Here is a 10,985-nt window from a genome sequence, read left to right on the forward strand (position 1 = left end):
CTCCGTAACCCTCTGGACACTAGGCAAACAGGAGCCCCGTGCTCTGGGAACAAGTGGACTGTGCGGCGCTGCTCATCTGCCACCAGGATGCTGCCATCCATGTCCACACAGACCCCACCTGGGTTGCCAAACCAGTGTCTGTATTTGCTGCTGAGGGAGCAGAGGAGCTTATGGCTGCTCGTGAAGACCTTGACATCTCCGCACTCCTCACTTACCACAAAGCCTCCATTGGGTGCTGGACTGACATAGCGAGGTCCCTGCAGGTTGGGGACTGAGTGGATGTTGAGTGTCTTGAAAGCATGGTCCAGAGCAAAGCTGTGGACTTGGCCTTGTGCATAGTCTGCTACCAGGATCTTGCCCGTGGTGTCCACTCCAATACCCCTAGGGGAACCAACCTTCCTGATCTTTATCCATTCCCCCTTGGAGAGGGTGCTTTGAGAGCTGAAGACCCAGATGGCTCCATTCATCATGTCGGCCACAGCCACCATTCCCATGCGAGTCACAGTCACATCTTCAGGCAAGAAACTGCTGTTTTCCTTCCCTGTTTGCCGGCAGGACAAGGACCGCAGCATTTGGCCTCTGCTGCTGAGAACGTGAACCCAGGGAGAACTCTCAGCTGTCACATAGATGGATCCATCCAGGGAGCAGTGGATCCCATGTACGCCTCCGTAGCGGCTGCCAGTGGGGTTGGGGATCCGCTGGACCAGGTCATCCTGGCAATAGTGGAGGAGGTTCTTGATATTGTCCAGATCTCCACACAGGCTTTTGGCTTTATCTGCCAGCTGGTGGACTTGGTGCTCTGTCACCATGCCCATGCCGCGCTGGTTGCTCAGCAGTGGGCTGGCTGTCTGGAGCGTGGTGATTGACTTCAGCTGGAGGGTGTAGATGGTTTTTAGAAGCTTCTCCTTTTGCTGGCTGGTCTCCAGACTGTAGTCCATGACAAATCTCTTGTTCCTATTTGGGGGAAGCAGTAGGACTGTTACTGTCCTGCCTGCTGCCATCGCTGGGGACATGCTCTGAGCTCATGTGCTTGCTGTCTACCCAGGTTCAAGGTGTTGGTGCTGGTCGGGATTCACTCTGATGTGGCAGATTCCAGAGCGTAGCCCTGCCAGCTAATTCTGTGCTCTGAATATAAAGATAAAGAGAGGCTATTGCACAAAAATGGAAGAGTTTGGCAAGCTGGACCCACAGCTGGAGCAACCAGCCCAAAAGGTCCATCGGCCTCAACAACAGCTTGGCTGATGCCAGACCTGGCTCAAGGATTGATGTGTAAAGGAGAGCCCTGTGTATGAGCACATTGGAGGGGATCTCCACCTCTCTAGTTCCTGCAATTTGTGGCATTTCTGAGGCTTTAACACTTCTTTATCCTATTTTCTATAAGCCTCAGCCCTCCAAACCATGCTCAGTCCGTGCTAACACTGCAGATGACTATTCCTTCACTCCCACTCAGGTCAGATGTTGCACTTGGCCAGTGCCCATCTCTGCTAAGGGCACCCCCCTCCCCATCCAAATAAATTAACTTATTCCTGAAACAGCCAACAACCAGTCAGGGGATGGAGGAGGTGGGCTCTGAAGGGCACACTCAACACAACTTTTTCAGACCCAAGAGCCACCATGAGAACCGTAATTTCTCTTTTGTCCCTCTGTACTCGGCACTGGTGAGACCGCTCCTTGAATCCTGTGTTCAGTTCTGGGCCCCTCACCACAAGAAGGATGTTGAGGCCCTGGAGCGAGTCCAGAGAAGAGCAACAAAGCTGGTGAAAGGGCTGGAGAACAGGCCTTATGAGGAGCGGCTGGGAGAGCTGGGGGTGTTTATCCTGGAGAAGAGGAGGCTGAGGGGAGACCTCATTGCTCTCTCCAACTACCTGAAAGGAGGTTGTGGAGAGGAGGGAGCTGGGCTCTTCTCCCAAGTGACAGGGGACAGGATGAGAAGAAATGGCCTCAAGCTCCACCAGGGGAGGTTCAGGGTGGACATCAGGAAAAAATTTTTCCCGGAAAGGGTCATTGGGCACTGTCAGAGGCTGCCCAGGGAGGGGGTTGAGTCACCTTCCCTGGAGGTGTTTAAGGGACAGGTGGACAAGGTGCTGAGGGGCATTGTTTAGAGACTGATGGAAATGGTTGGACTCAATGATCCGGTGGGTCTCTTCCAACCTGGTTATTCTGTGATTCTATGATTCTATGAAAAATGTAAGGAATGAATCCCCCAAAAGGCAGAGTCAATGGCCTGGTTCTGCTGTGCTCTCTGGGGGCTGACGGAGCATGGCTCGAAGCACACAGCCAGGAACAGGTAAGAGAAATGTGGCCTCAGTAAAGCTCCTGGAGAACCAGAAGCAAACTTTGTTTTAAAGGTGATTATAATTATTATTATAATGGACACACTTGGCTGTTTGGAGTTGTTTACAAGTCACCGTTCCACCTTGATTGCCCTGTGTCCCATAATTGCCTGGTATCATGTGCTCTTTGCTTCCCCAAGCCATAGCCGAAATACCACAGTTCTCTGCAAATCATCCCCTAAATACTTTCAGAGTTATCAAATGCAAATACGTAATGGTGGTGATGAGTGTGAATATGGAGGGAATCCAATTTTTGGGACTTGGGTACAGCTTTGCCACCTTCTTTCCCCAAAGCGGTTGTGCTTTGTGTCTCTGGCAGCAGATACCTGGTTGGAGGAAGCAAACCTTCCACCACCTCACCGGCAACTGCTCCTCAGGGTCCTCCTTCAGACCTGGACAGAGTTAAAATCCAAGAAATTGGATTTTACAGATGGGGAAATTGAGCCAGCAACCAGGGACCCAACATGCCAACCACCACCCACCCAGCACCAGGAGTTTCCCCCACGCTTCCCAGGTGCTGGGCTGGCATCAGACCCTTGATGGTGTGTCCTGAGCTGCTCAATCTCAGGTCTGAATTCAGAGCAAGTGCTCTGACCCTGCCCCTAGCACTGCTCAGGCCAACAACCACCTGTGTGACCACAAGCCCAGCTCACCTGATCTCGTACCTCTGTCCTGCTGCTCGGGGGCTGCTCGTCCTTCCTTGGCAGCGCTGCCCTCCCACCAGCTCTGTCCTGCTTCCTCGCCAGGCTCAGGGCAGCAGGGCCAAGGGAGGTTGTGTTGTTAGTGACGGGCAATTGCCCTTGAGTCTGGGTAAACACAAAAGCTCCTTGTGCTGACAACCAGAAACAGCGAGACAAGGGCTGATATACGCAGTTTTTATTCCCTGCTGGTCTCATGCCCAGAGAGAAGGTGCCTTTCCTCCAAGATTGGGCTATGTCCCACCTCCCTGCTCCTGCCAGAGGGAGGAGAAGCCCCAAGGTGCCCAGCTGCAGGCTTTTCTGCAGCGGTGAAGGCGCTGATGTGCTGCTCCTGACCCTTAGTGGGAGTACAGCTGCTGGGTTGGGACTGGGACACTCACACCTTGCATCAGGACTCCTGGCTTTTCTCACTGCTCCTTCACTGGCTCCCTGTGTGCTCCCAGCCTGGACATTGCATCGTTGCTTCTCCACACTCACAAAAAGGCAACTGCTGATGTTTGCTGTGTCAGGTTTTGTGATCCAGCGATGGAAGAGAGACCAGCCAGACCCACTCTCCGTGTCTGTGACACTCAACCCTGGCTTACCCTGGTTGGGCAAGGCTGTGTTTAGAGTTGACAGGGGCGCTTGGTGGTTCAGTTCAAACAAAGAGGGTCAGGAATAGAAGCAGAGTTGGCTAGGACCAACCTGCAAGGGTCCAGTAAAAGCCTGCCCTCCCTCCCTGACTCAGCCCACCCTCGCCAGCAGTGAGATCAGAGCATCTGCCTTAAATCTGGCCAAGGCTTGAAGAAATGTTGGTCCGTTCATTTCTCAGATGGGACAAAGGTAAATGAAGTTTGGGTCAAACTCCTCGACCTTTCTGGATACTTGGAGGAGCCGTGTGTGCCTGACCCTTTGGATGATGGATGCGGGTTGGGGTCCAGCTGGCTGTAGGGGCTACAAGCCAAGAATCTGCCTCCAAAGCCCTGAGGCTGGGTGCTCCTCTCTCAGCATGTCTAGGGCCCTTCTGGTCCTGTATCAGTGTCCCCCAAAGCTCACGGCATCTGGGAGGCTGATTCAGACCTGTTACCAGCCAAAATTACAAAAAATAACTTGATGTGACAAGCGCTGGGGCCACTCCATCCAAGCCCCAGCAGGACGGTAGGCAGCTTCAAAAACCATCTCCCAGGGCAACAGGGCCTGACCTTTTGTTTCACTCTTGTGTGCTCCATCACCAGAATAAACAAACACAGCCTGGCCCTGGGGCTCTCGTTCACCTTTCCAGGACCGTGACTCTGTCACAGCCTGTTTGAAAGCCACCCCTGGACCCCGGGAGATGCCTGTGTCATGGCAGGGTCCTGGTGTAGCCCGTGCCCACGCCAACAGTGATACCAGAAGCTGCAGCGTTCAAGGAAGGAGGCACAGCCTGGCTGCTGGCGCTGGAGATGGAACAGGTGAACTTTGGGTCCAATTCAGGCTTTCCTGGAGCACTTTACTTGCAGGCATTGGTAGTGAACTTCTCCACCTGGAGCTTTTCCTCCCTCTTGCATCAGAGTCCACAAGGAACACACAAGCCGTGGGTCTCCACCTGTCCCCATGCCCAAGGAGTTGGGCATAGGAACTGGAATGTGCAAGGAACTGGAGGGAGATCCTACGGGATGAGTCTATACCATTGCTACCTATCATAGACTTGTGGAAAGAAACCCAGACCCATCCACTGAGACAGGCTGGGAGAGTTGGGGTTCTTCAGCCTGGAGAAGAGAAGGCTCCAGGGAGACATTAGAGCAGCTTCCAGCACTGAAAGGGAGTCCAGGAAAGCTGGGGAGGGGCTCTTGATCAGGGAGTGCAGGGAGAGGACAAGGGGGGGTTGGTTTTCAGCTGAAAGAGGGGAGATGGACATGAGATCTTAGGAAGAAATGTTTTCCTGTGAGGTGGGGAGGCCCTGGCTCAGGTTGCCCAGAGCAGTGGTGGCTGCCCCATCCCTGGAGATGTTCAAGGCCAGGCTGGATGGGGCTTTGAACAACCTGATCCAGTGGGAGGTGTCCCTGCCTATGGCAGGGGACAGAACTGGATGGTCTTTGAGGTCCCTTCAAGCCCAAACCATTATATGATTTCCCCAACTAGATCCCACCTCCATGGCTGGGGAGAGGGTCAGGGCAGCTGGTTGAAGGGGTAACTGTTGTGGTGTAATGAAATTGTTGGACTCAATGATCTCCAAGGTCTTTTCCAACCTGGCAATTCTATGATTACATGAGCACACCTCCCTGTAGCTCAGGTCGATGCTGGAGCACTCCAACCCGGAGGGTCCCAGTGGTCCCCAGCTGCTCAGGGCCAGAGCACCGTCCTCAATTTCAGCCAAGGGCTGTCGTTGTTTGCTCTGAGCGTGAGCGGGTGCTGGGATGAAGCCAGGCAGCTGGTGAGTGTCCAGCTGGTGGGGGCTGGACATGTCCTTGCCGTTCCTTTGCACAGTCGCCAGGCGGCTCCGTCTGTCCGAACAACTGAGGGGATTGGCTCTAATTATCAAAAATATGCAATTTCCCATGTGTGCGGGAGGTGGGAGGAGGGGGGAAACACAAAGTGGTGTCCCAGGACTGTGCAAGAGTCCTTTTGGTGAGAAGCCGGAGCACCTGCCTGCACAACCAGGCACAGAAAACATGATCTCCAGCCCATGCAGAGCCCTCATCCCAGCCGTGCTCCCGCACTGTCCCCAAAGGCCCACAGTGTCCAGCTGGGGTTATGTGGGGGCACCAGGGGATGCTGGAGGATGCTGCACTTGGAGCCCAGGCTCAACCAGACTGGAGCTTCCTAAGTCCAGGTGTGTGGAGAGAGCAGGAACTGAACTCCTGTTTGGGCATCACAGAAACCCCCCCAAGAAGGAAAGTTATAATTACTTTGGTCCTCCAGCCAGAACGGGTACCCCAGAGGCTCTGCTGCTGGCCAGCTACTGCATGGAGATGATTCTCCAGGGTCTGATAAGGGCTGAGCTGACGCTTCAGCCTCTCCCTTGCTCTGTTCCTCCTCCTCCTCCGCCTCCCCCTCTCCCAGGCTCATGGGAGGATTAGGGAGTAAATCCCCTTTCAGACATCCAGCTCCCTGTTGAACTTAACGGAGAGGCCAAAAGCTGTGAAAGCACGATGGGCCACGGGCTCAAAGGCTCCTCTTCTGCAGGGAACAGCCCCAGGGGGGAGCCCCAGCCAGACCTGGTGGCAGCTTCCCCAATGCCACCCCACACCGGGTACCAACCTGCCCCTGGCGCTGGGACCTGGGCAGGAGCCCCACCAGGAGCCCCTCCATCCCGCTCTGGCCCAGCTCCTCCAGTCTCTCCACGCTGGCTCCAGGAGGCTGGTGGGAGGAAAGCAAAGTGTCCTCGTGTCCTGCCAGGGACAATGTCCCGAGCCTGTATGGGAAGTGGGAGAGGGGCAGATGCTTTCTGCAAACACAGCCCCATTCTCATCCCAGTGGGGAGGGCTCCTGGGGGTCCAGGGGCACTGAATCCCAGGGACATGGGGATTAATGAAACAATACTGGGCTATTTGGGCTTCCAGGATGGGTTGCTCTGGCTCCAGTAAGGAAGAATCCAGGCTGGTGTGCTAGCATGCAGCAGGCTGGTGGGTGCCAGCCGCAGATGGGCAAGGAAGCAGGTGGGCAAGGAAGCTCCCCCTTCCCACCCAAAACACGTCCCATCACAGAGGAAGTAAACTGGCTGGGGGGAGGGGGCTGATCCCCTGCAACTCCAGATCCAGGAAAACGATGTGGACCTTTTAGCTTTTCAGTGGTCATTGCCTGGGCTGGGGGAGCCAGGGCTGCCCAGGCATCGTACCAGGCACCATATCTGGGCCCACAAGAGCTCCCAGGTCTCCAATCAGCTTCTGCCTTGGAGGAGCGTTTCCTCCTTCACTCTCAACCCTTTGACTCTCAATATCTTTCCCTGCACTCCAAGGATGCGGCAGCAGGGAGCACCCAGCTCTGGTACCTTAGCATTTCCCACATCACTAGGTCCCAGCCAGGGTTGGGTCTCTCAGGTGCACCCTCCAGGCAGGAGAGCAGGCAGCGAGGCAGGAGCTGATCAAACACCTTCCTCAGCTGGGATCTCACCCCATCGTAGGTCAGGGTGCCTGAGGGAAAAACCTCTCCTGCTCAGCTTGGCTGCCTTCAGGGAGCATCAGCCCCAGTTAGAGCCATTATCTACCTGCCCCAGCTCTTCTAAGCATTTAAACCCTTGCTGCTTCTCTCCATGAGCCTTGGATCCAACTCCAAAGCCAGAATGGTTCTGCCCTGGGCAAATGCCCAGGGAAACAATCCATTCAAAGGCATCCAGGAGCAGGAAAAGGAAATCTCGGATTGCAGTAACAGATGGGCAGGGGGGAAATGCAGCAGGAAAGTTTTGTAGCTATTTGTACTCTATTTTTCCTCACTAAAAGCAGAGGGGATGGGAGCACTGCTTCTCCGTGCCCATCCACGCTGCACACCATGGAGGAATGGAGAACACGACCGCTACCTGAGCAGCTTAGGAGCGGCAGCTCCCTGGGTCTGCCCTGCAGCTCAGTGTCCATTGCTGCCTGCTGGGGACTGTAGGGTTTGTGGCAGGCAGCACGGCAGCAGTGTCCCAGCAGAGCCAGGGGACAGTCACCAGGGCACAGCTGGAGGCAGTGATGCCACCATGGCGGTTGCGGTGGTGAGAGCAGAGAGGAGCAGTAGTGCTGCTGCCACAAACCGCTGGGACCAGCAGATCCAAGATGAGCTGCAGGCAATGCGTGGGGTGATGCCTTCTGGGCTGCCTGAGCTCGTCTCCTCTTCCTCCCACAGAGATGATCCCGGGAGGGTGTGGAGGCCTTGAGCTTCTTCCACAAGAACTGCAGTTTGGGGGGGAGCAGGCGCTGCCGCAAGCTTAGTGTCCATCCACGTGGCTGCATTGCCCTTGCAGATCAACCCCCTGCCAGCTCTCAGCACATCTGTGCTGCTCCTCTGGTGTGCCACCAGCCCTGGGGATGATGTTTCTGCCTCGAGGGGAGTCAGCATCCTCCCTTGCTTGCTCCTGGTGTGCAGATGCTTCCAGGTAAAGCGAGGGGCAAGACTGACGAAGAGACAAAGAGAACGGTGTTCCTCCTGGCCCTGCTAATATCTTCTAGGACACTTTACTTGGAGCTTCTTCTGAAAACACCACCACTCCTTACTTATGGTCACCACTCCCCTGGGCCATCCTGTCATTTGGCACGAAAAAAGACCAACTGGGAAGTACGAGGTGGGCTAGGACAGGCTCCCTGGGACAACGGGAACCATGTGAGGCAATTCCTGAGTTGTCTTCCCATCTCCAGAGTCCTCCCAGCTTGGTATCTCCACCTGCCCTCACACCATGTGCTGCACTCAGCCCTGTCACCACTGCAAACTGGTTCATTACCTCCCTCCTGCCCGAGACAGAGCAATTCTGCTCCAGGTTGTCTTTGCAGCTTCACACGTCTGCTGAGAAATCTCCTGGCCGACCTTGGCCCTTCTTTAGTCCACGTTTGGTAACTTTCCACTGCTCCGAGCTCTGGCCTGCCCACGTTGGGGTAAGAGAAAACTGGTTGTGCTGGGCAGGAACCACTTCTCATCCCCAGCTGGTTCCACATGGTAGCCCACCGTTACGAGTGAGCACCCAGCTCCCCGGCCCCGCCGCAGGTGGGTTGCGGGATGCCTCGACACGGCCGGCCAGGCGAGATGCAACAGGCAGCGCACCTTGGCGCTGTCTTCCCACTGGCTTCCAGATCTGTGTGGTCCCAGATCACTTAGACATCCCTCACCCAGCATGGGCGTGTGTCACTCTGGCATCAAATGTGTCCCCGTTTCTAGGTGCCACAGCTGGCACCCTGCCGGTGCACGGTGACACCCTCTTTCCCTGAACAAGGGGTTGTGTCACCCCATGTGATACTTGTGGCCAAACCCAAGGGCACTGACCACTCCATCCTTGAGTCTGGGAGAAGGTGATGCCCACCACAGACTGTGCCATCCTGGGGCTGTGCCCCTGCAGTGACTGTCCTGCTCCAGCATGGGTTCTGTTCTCAAAATTTGCCGCTGGCCCTTTGCCAACAAGCCTGGGAAACTGCGGGACACAGGATTTTTGTGGAGTCTGTGGGACGTTCCCACCTTGTGCTCTGGGCTGCCCTGCTCACGAGAGGCAGCCTGCCTTGCTGTCCTGCTGCCCTTCCCCCAAAACTGTGGCCCCATTCCTGTGTTGCAGGGTCCTGGGTTGCCCCTACATTGTCTCCCCTTGCTGTTGACCTCGGCTGCATGCTGAGCCAGAGATCACAGTCATGCCAACATGGCTGGAAAACTCACTGGGGACGCAGCAAACCCACCCTCAGTGCCCTCCACGCTCAGCTTCCCTGGGGCACATCCTTGTGCGGATGGGATGGGGAGAGCAACAACCTCCTTACAAGGTTACAAGGAACCTTGAAATCTCCTTCCTTCCACTGCCCTGCTCCAGATAAGCCTTCCCTGAGGGTTTGTTTATTAGGAAACTTCCCCCTCCTCCCAATCCTTGAGCTCTCCTTTGCTCTTGAACCTGGAGGAGAACCCACCTGGGGTTAGAAATCCATAAAAGTTGTGCAGCTCCATTGACCAGGAGCTGCTGGGCTCCAAGCTGTGCTGGGGACCTGTTGTGACCCCACGTCCCCCCAGCCCCGTGAGAAGGCTGGGTCCTCCAGCTGTCCCTTGGGATTGGTCTTGGCTCGGCAGGGAAGTGGGGGGACAGGGAAGCAGGGGAACTTTGGTCAACCATGACAAAGAAAGATGCCTATCAGGTGGGGCTGCTGGAAAGGGCAGGTAATGGCTCGCCATCAGATGCCTGTAGGGTGACCAAATAGCTGTGTAATGGGCCTGGTGCTGGAGTGGGCCGAGGGCCCCCGGGGTGCAGATTGCAGACTGGATAAGCCACCCCACTAGTTCAACTCCCATCCATTATTTAAATGCAAAGGTAAATGCTTTCATCTTTTCAGCTGGAATGGTGCCACCAGCTTAGCCACCTCCTCAAGGTCCCATCCTGGTGGCTTGCAGGCGGTAGTGCCTGGGCAGGGACAGCCCAGGACAGCAGAAAGTGGAAGCCATCACCTCTGCAGAGGTGTCACCAGCACGCTTGGGGACAAGCTGCAAAGGCTGAGTGGCAGGGTGGCACTGGGGACGTGGGACTTAACCCCGCTCCCTCTCTGCTCTGCCTTGTGCCAGGACCCAAGCTCTGGTGCTGCAGCTCCATGGCCCAGCTGTGGTTCCTTGTCAAAGGAGCTGCTCTGCCTCTTTCTGAAGGAAAAGGCTCTTTGTGTATGCAGGAACCACTGGAGGAGGAATTAGGACCCTCCTGGGTCCTGTGAGGGTTTTTCTGGTCCTGATGACTGCCCTCAGGTGGAGTGGACTGTCCATCTCTGGGGCACTGGTCCAGCTGGTGGGGTCCCAGCAGAATCCACCAGTCAAAACCCACCCGTGTAAACACTGACCATCCACAGCCAGTGTCAACACCTGCTGATGGTTAACCCTGAGCCTCCACAACCCAGCAGCTGTGGGGCTTTGGGATGAGGAGCCGTGGCATGGGGCTGCAGGAGAATCACGCCAGGGCTCCGGGGGCAAGGAGAACAAAGCAGACAGCAGCAATGCCTGCTCGCAGGTTTTTCCCTTTAATGGTTTGGTTTTTGTTTTGTACATTCGTAAAACTGTGAACAATAAATACTGTGTGATTGGCCTCCACCTCCCGCTTGCCCCCCCAGTTTTCTGCAGAGGCGCAGGTGACCGTGAGTGATGTGGTGAGAGCTGCTGGTGCCCGCTTCACACACAGGAGGTGTGCCCAGCTCACAGCAAGGGCACCACGGAGCAGGGCAGCACCCCAGTTTGGGTGCCAGGATGGAGTTGGGGCTGTGGTGGGAGAGGTGACTTGTGTGCAGGCAATATCTCAGCTAAAAGGGGGTGAAAGGCAGTACTGCCTGGTGGGCTGGGCACAGATCTCCTGCTGAAG

The sequence above is a fragment of the Phaenicophaeus curvirostris genome, chromosome 16 (assembly GCF_032191515.1).
Source record: "Phaenicophaeus curvirostris isolate KB17595 chromosome 16, BPBGC_Pcur_1.0, whole genome shotgun sequence".
In the NCBI taxonomy this organism is placed as follows: Eukaryota; Metazoa; Chordata; class Aves; order Cuculiformes; family Cuculidae; genus Phaenicophaeus; species Phaenicophaeus curvirostris.